The sequence below is a fragment of the Momordica charantia genome (genome assembly GCF_013281855.1).
Source record: "Momordica charantia cultivar OHB3-1 chromosome 10 unlocalized genomic scaffold, Mcharantia_2.0 BLBB01000010.1, whole genome shotgun sequence".
NCBI classification, from domain to species: Eukaryota; Viridiplantae; Streptophyta; class Magnoliopsida; order Cucurbitales; family Cucurbitaceae; genus Momordica; species Momordica charantia.
The window spans coordinates 14,645,714-14,652,839 of NW_028275158.1; positions in this window are offsets into that span (position 1 = coordinate 14,645,714).

The following is a 7,126-nucleotide window of genomic DNA, read 5'->3' on the forward strand; positions in this document are numbered from 1 at the left end:
CTTAAAACGCCAACCGTGTACAACCGGGAGATTCTTGCCACTTAACTATGTCAAAACTAGCTTATCGGACCCATCAGACGCCTCTAAGACCATTCCTACCGAGAAACTAGTCAATAATGAGCTAAAAGACATTACCGAGAACTACAGGGATGATTCCCACCAAGATCTGAACAAGGAATGACTAAACTTGGCAACCGGTATGAGTCTTGCTGCTTAGCGGGCCAAGAGTAGCTTTTTTTCACTTACCAGGTGCCCACTGGTACTATGGGATGACACCTCGACCATCGGGATGTCATCGAGCTTCGCTGCTCACTTGGACACGCATACTGAGAACCTACCCATGTACTTGTGTTTATGATCGGAACCTTTTGGACATCTAGCCATCCAGACACTATCGAGGCACGATGACTCTTGCGCCCGTGCGATTCAAGCATACCGTACCGCATAAGGACCCCGTGGTGCAACCTCCGACACATAGATCGAGGCGCAATGCCGGCACACCCGTGCCACCCAACACTGTCCTCGAGTTTTCTATCCTCAAAGGAAGTCACTCAAGACAGTCGTCTTGTAGACGCTCGCCCACACCATGACACACGTATATGTCATGGGGTGGCGCACTTAGGCCCTGACATGGCCTAGGGGTGGTGGAGAGCCAACACCATGCCTGCCCCTAAGGTACATTGTAAGGCATTCTTGGTCTGGCAAGCGTGTACGTGCAAAGTGGTTAGGAGTCACTCGCCAACATAGAGCGCACGTCTAACTCCGATTGACACGAAACTTGGCGTGCTTGCATATCTCACTTATATGCATACAACTATAAAGCCGCTCGTCCAAACTCTCGACCGAACCCCGACTTCTAAGGTCATGACTCAGGGCCCCAACTGGCTCCCGTTAAGCTTGTCACCGACACCACTGACATCACCTTCACCTTGCATTCTGCATACGCCTTCTCTAGGCATTCTTGTGCACATCCTTGGGGTGTGATAGGTGATGCACCATTCTCCTTGGTCGCATCACGACACTTCTCTCTCGTCCCTCAACATGACCCGATGGGCGACACATGAGTGTCGCCACCACTTGTCCACTACGTGGGCGTCACAACCTACTCTCTACTAGTATGGTTGTGATATTCTCCCCCACTTAAACTATCATCGTCCTCGATGACAAACTCGTGGGGTACAATCCAAAGATAATAGCTAGGATTGTAATACTCTCCCCCACATAAATTCGGCATTGTCTCGATGACGACTCGAAACTCGAACTTGCACACTAACAATGAGCTATCCCACCCACGGACCTTCGCACGCTCAACTTTATGAGTAGATATATCAGAAATTTGAAAAACAAGATAGGGTTTAAGAATCGCTGCTGAGTAGCGGTTTTGGTGTCCTTTCCATTGTTAGTTGTCTCAACATCTGATGCATAGCCGCTATCTCGGCTTACATTGAAGCTGTTATGTCTAGTTCGAAAATTCCTGCCAATGCTTGTTTCTTTGGTAATGACCTTCCTACTTCACCTTGGTCATTAATGTAACGACCCGACTTTTTGGACTTAGACTAACTAAGGATGTTACTACGTGCATGCTTTCAACTTTTTAAATTTAACAAAATGGTAACGAACAAGAACGTCGTAGCAAAAATTTCATAACTTACTAAATAGTTAGAAACCTTTATTTGGCATAAAAAAACGAAACGAAACAATTTCTAAAAAGAGAAAAAAAATAATACCAATAGTAATTAAATTATTAATAAAAGGAAATCATTGTCGCTAAATTTTAAAATAAAACACTTGAATATAATTTAGTATGGAATGCAGAAATAGAATTATGCTGACACGGTCCACATGGTACACCCAGCAAACGGTCTGTCACTCGCCTCATATGTTCTTGCCATTACCTAAAAAAACATTAGAATAAGAGTGAGTATTAAAAATACCCAGTAAGTAACCCCGCTATATAGGTCAGACATGCATACACAAAGGACAAATCTTTATTCAGTCAAATTCTTTTCCTTTTCCTTTTCCTTTTCCTGTTCTTTTCAGCAAAAGTGAGCAATTCAACCCTACACAAACAATACCAACTCCATTATCTCCATTATGGTAGATAGGTGGGTTTGTTGGGAGACTCTACCCCAACTGATGGTAGTTGGCACCCAGTCAGTAGAGCCAAGTCTCACCAACCTAGGGCCTCGATTTCAGTATAGTCTGTGCATTACAGTCGGGTAGTTGCCACAAACGCTTTATATAAAAAAAAAACATTTTCACATTCATATCATGCATGAAGTCCCATAATTAAACATTCTATTTTAACATAGCCTTCAGTTCACAAAAAATAAAAAACAAATCATCCATCATATAGCCATTCAAAACGTCATATAAAAATTTCCAACCTAGCCCTAAGGCCATTCTGAAAGCAGAGCCACTTACCTTAACAGTAAACCAAAATAATTATCGGTTCAATCTACCAAAGTTCTTGACACAAGCTAAAAATTAAATCACAAATTTTTTTTCCTGAACCTTGAAACTTGTCCTATACAATACATGATTCTAAGAAAATATAAAATCACAAATTTACCTTTTTGCTTACTGTTTAAAATTGAGCAACAATTGGCGTCTGATTGCTTGCGAGACAGAGAATAAACTAAAAAAAATAATAATGTCCGCTTAGACAGTGAGGGACTTGGTACAGTAGGAGAGAGGAGGAATAGTGTTGATCACTACCTATGATTTTTTTTAAAAGAACAAAAAAAAAAACAAAGGCTGAAATTTTCCCCATGTGATTCAATTTTGACTAGGTCAAAATTGAGACCTTTTTTTTTCTATCTTTTATTATTAATTTTGTTTTCCCAACCGTGTACTTCTCTCTTTTTTTTGTTTATTTCTTTTTTATTTTCCTTTTTCTTTTCTAATTTCATTTCTTTTTAGTCAATGTTTTCACTTTTTTTTTTTAATTTTATTTTATTCACCCAATACTAATAATAATTGTCTAACCATACACATTAAACTTCCAGGACATTTTATGAGAATATGGGGGCGTTACAATCTCCCTACCTTAAGAACTTTCGTCCTCAAAAGTCATTAGTCTTGAAAAAGCTCTGGATGCTTAGTCTTTATTTCATCCTCTCGTTCCTAAGTAGCTTCCTCAAGGTTATATTCCGCCAAAGAACTTTAACGAGAGATATTTCCCTATTACGAAGAGTCTTCAATTATCTCGCAAGAATTCGGCTTGGCTTCTCTTCATACCTAAAACTCTCACTTAGACACAATGGCTTGTAGTCGGTGATGTGAGATGGATCTGCAATGTATTTTCGCATCATGGACACATGAAAGACATTATGGACTGTGGAGAGAGAAGGCGGTAAAGTGAGCCGATAAGCTACAGGGCCAATCCGCTCCAAGACTTCAAATGGTCCAATAAAGCGTGGACTAAGTTTTCCTTTCCTTCCAAACCTCAAAACTGAAGGGATGTTAATCCCGGAGCGGAAACGAATTTTCGTTGCTGATTTTCAGGATACAAAATAGAATTTTAAATAAGAAAAATACAGGAGAAATACAAAACTTTGAAGTAACTTTTCTTCAGTGAATTCCACTCGAACACCACCACCTGATCTTCCTCGCTATCCTCTTGGGTCTCGGGATCGTGCTTGTGGTAGCACCTTGATAGAAGAGAGGGAGAGATCGAGAGAATTTTTAAGAGAGATCTGGGAATTTTTGTTTTTCTCTTCTGTTCTGTAATACCTTCTGTCTAATTCTCCAACACTTGGAGAAGAAGAAGAAGGGTGACGTGGGGAACTCCCCACGTCACAAAACCTCCCACTCCCCTGCAATTTTGCAGGGGAGTTAATATTAATATATATATATATAATATATATTAATAATTAAGATATATATATATATATAATTAATTAATATATATATAATTAATTATCAAATTAATTAATATAATTAATTAATCAAATTAATTAATATAATTAATTAATCAAATTAATTAATATAATTAATTAATCAAATTAATTAATATAATTAATTATTAATCCAATTAATAATTAATAAATATATATATACATAAATAATTAACACTCAATTATTTATTATAAAAATAGAATCATATTCTAAAACATTTCTCTCGTATAACCTACAGTTTTAATGTACATCTTATGCACATTATTTTTAACCTATAGTTTTAATATGAATCTTATTCATATTAATTTTATTTGAATCTCATTCAAATAATATATCTCATAATATATAGTTTTAATTTACAATTAACTATATATTATAGTGTATCAATATACATATAATCCCTTAAGTAATTTGAACAATTCAAATTCTTCCAAAAACTTGATCCTCGTTTTACCCGTTATGAGCTAGCAAGGGGACCTAATGGACCTACAGATCCGAAGCTGCAACGATGCAAGATTAATCGGTCAAACTCATTGACCGAGTTAATCTAGATTCATTAACTACGGGTCATTCCACTAAAGACCCGCAGTTGCACTTTTCTCACTGCAGAATGTTTTCGTGTCCATGGATATACTGTAACTACCCGAATTTCCGATACGTTTGACGAGGTAACAGCCCTATAACGCTTACTGAACCCTCCTATTTAAGGTAACGAAAAATGTAATGTTCTCTTAATGCAACACAGAAAATGGAGGTACACAATAATGGAATGTCAAGAAAATCATACCCGCCTCAGTGGTCAGGAATCCAATAAAAAAAAGTCTAGTAATCCAAAATACATCAGTAGTTCGAATAGTAAAAATATATGTAAAGCAACAAAAGACAGTGTCCTATGAGTTAACCCAATGTCTAATTCCCCTGTTATTTCATAGCAATAAGACTTTTAACGACGTCGGCAATGCACGACATTATTCACTACCCTAACCAACACACTAGTGATCCCTCTTTAGTCAAACCTCCTCCACGTCATCACCACGGTCGGCCCTGTTCACACCTGAAACAAATAAGGTAAAAAGGGGGGGGGGGTGAGTACATAAAATACTCCGTAAGTAGCCCTCCTTAACTAAACACAACAGCATGCTCGTAATCACATCCACATCAAAACAATAGCAGAAACAAAGATAGGCAACAAGGAATAATAACAGCAGATTAACCTTACCGTACAAGCGGCCTAACGTCGGGATTGTCGGGACTCCAAACCCACGACTCACTAGCCATTGCCCCACTTAAGCTAGCACTCACTCTACCCTCCCTATGTTGGTACTCCAGGTCTAACTCTTCGAGGCGTAACGGCGCTTGACATTTATCCCCAAGGCACTGACCCTCTTCTACCCCGCTTGGTGCTCGACCTTGCCATTTATTCCCAAGGCCTTGAATTATTACCCATACACATCACTTCACATTAGTCCCCCAAGTCTAACTCTTCGAGTGTATTGGCCCTTGACATTTATTCCCAAGATACCAATACTCCTCTACAGAAGCTTGACGTTCGGCCTTGCCATATATCCCAAGGCCTTGAACTGTGCACCAGTCCTTGACATTTATCCCCAAGGTACCGATGACTACCCGGCGTATTGGTCCTTGACATTTATCCCCAAGACACCAATACTCCTGTACAGAAAACTGTGGTTCGGCCTTGCCATTTATCCCCAAGGCACTCACTCAAGGCTTTGCGTAACCAAGCTACCAAGCTACTAGTGTGCAATTTCTCTTCAAACGACCCCCGGTTAACGAACCACTAACCCATCACATCACACCTGACAATTTCTACTAATCCCTCCAAGACAACCCATAAGCACATCACCCACCCTTCAATTCACAGCACAATTTACCAGCATTCTTTTCATTATGCCAAACAAAATCACTAACACAACATCCTCCAACAAAAATAACCAAACAATAAAAACTATGTAACAGGCTTTCAGCACTTGTATATCATTCACAGCACAATTTTACCAACATGCTTTTCATCATACCCAACAGATCACTAACACAACAGCTTCCAACAAAATATAACAAAACAATAAAACTATATAACAGGCTTTCAGTACGTGTATTTCATCTTCGACCTGTTTACAAACATCATAGGCCAATTACTCCCAACCACTACAATCAGAAAAGACCAGCCCCCTCCAACGATAATAAGTCATGCAATTTTTTATTACGTCTAGCAATGAAAGAGTATCACGAAACTCGACACAATCGCTAGAAGCCCTCAAAACCAAGACTAACAACTCCTACATTCACGAAATAAATTATTTTAATTAAAAATCAGCACAAAACTACTCCGTTAACACTAAACAACGCACGCACACGCCCCCTGGTGCTACTTACACACTGTTATGCTCCTATATCTTGCGTCGATTCACCACCTAAGCAACAATAGACAAACGAAATAATTAATACAAAATTTCCAGCCGTCTAAATTCATTATAAGAGATCTTGTAATGTCCATTACCGCAAAAATCGACTTCGTATAGGTGCGGGTAACTCAGGACTAAGTCAAATAAATGTGGGTTGCGTATATCGAGCCTCTAATGGTTATGGGTAGGCGCCGAGATCGAAAACTGCTGCCGTCCGGACTATTTCAGCAGTAAAAACTCACCAAAACGATACCCACGACGCTGTGTGCAGCAAGGACCCGCGCCAGGACCCGCTGCTACCGGAATCCGCGCACCACCACTGCTGCCCGACAACCCGCACACCGCTGCTGTCCGACGCCCGCGCACGTCTGCTGCTGCCAGAAATTCGTGCACCCGCTGCTGCCCGACGCCGCGCACCACCGCTGCCCGGAGTCCCCCGCCGCCGCTGCCTGCCGCGCCGCCTCCTGCTGTCAATCGGAGGTCGCCGTCCGTCGAGTGATTCGGGGAGGGTTGAGGCGCTGGTAGGAAAAACGAAAACTAAAACGGGGGGGAAAAGGGAGATGCTTCGCGAATGGGAGGGGTTTTTGGGACTAGGGTTTTCTTCTTACCTTTCTTTTGTTTTTACAAAGAAGGGACCCACTTGGGCTAGGGTTTTTCCTTTTCCCTCTTGTTTTAAAACAAGGAAGGCCCACTACCTAGATACTTAATTTGGGCCCAACGAACCAGAACAATTATAGAGAAAACAATTTCCTCGTTAAACAATAATTAGATACGTAAGTATACGTCAACACTCATAACAATTA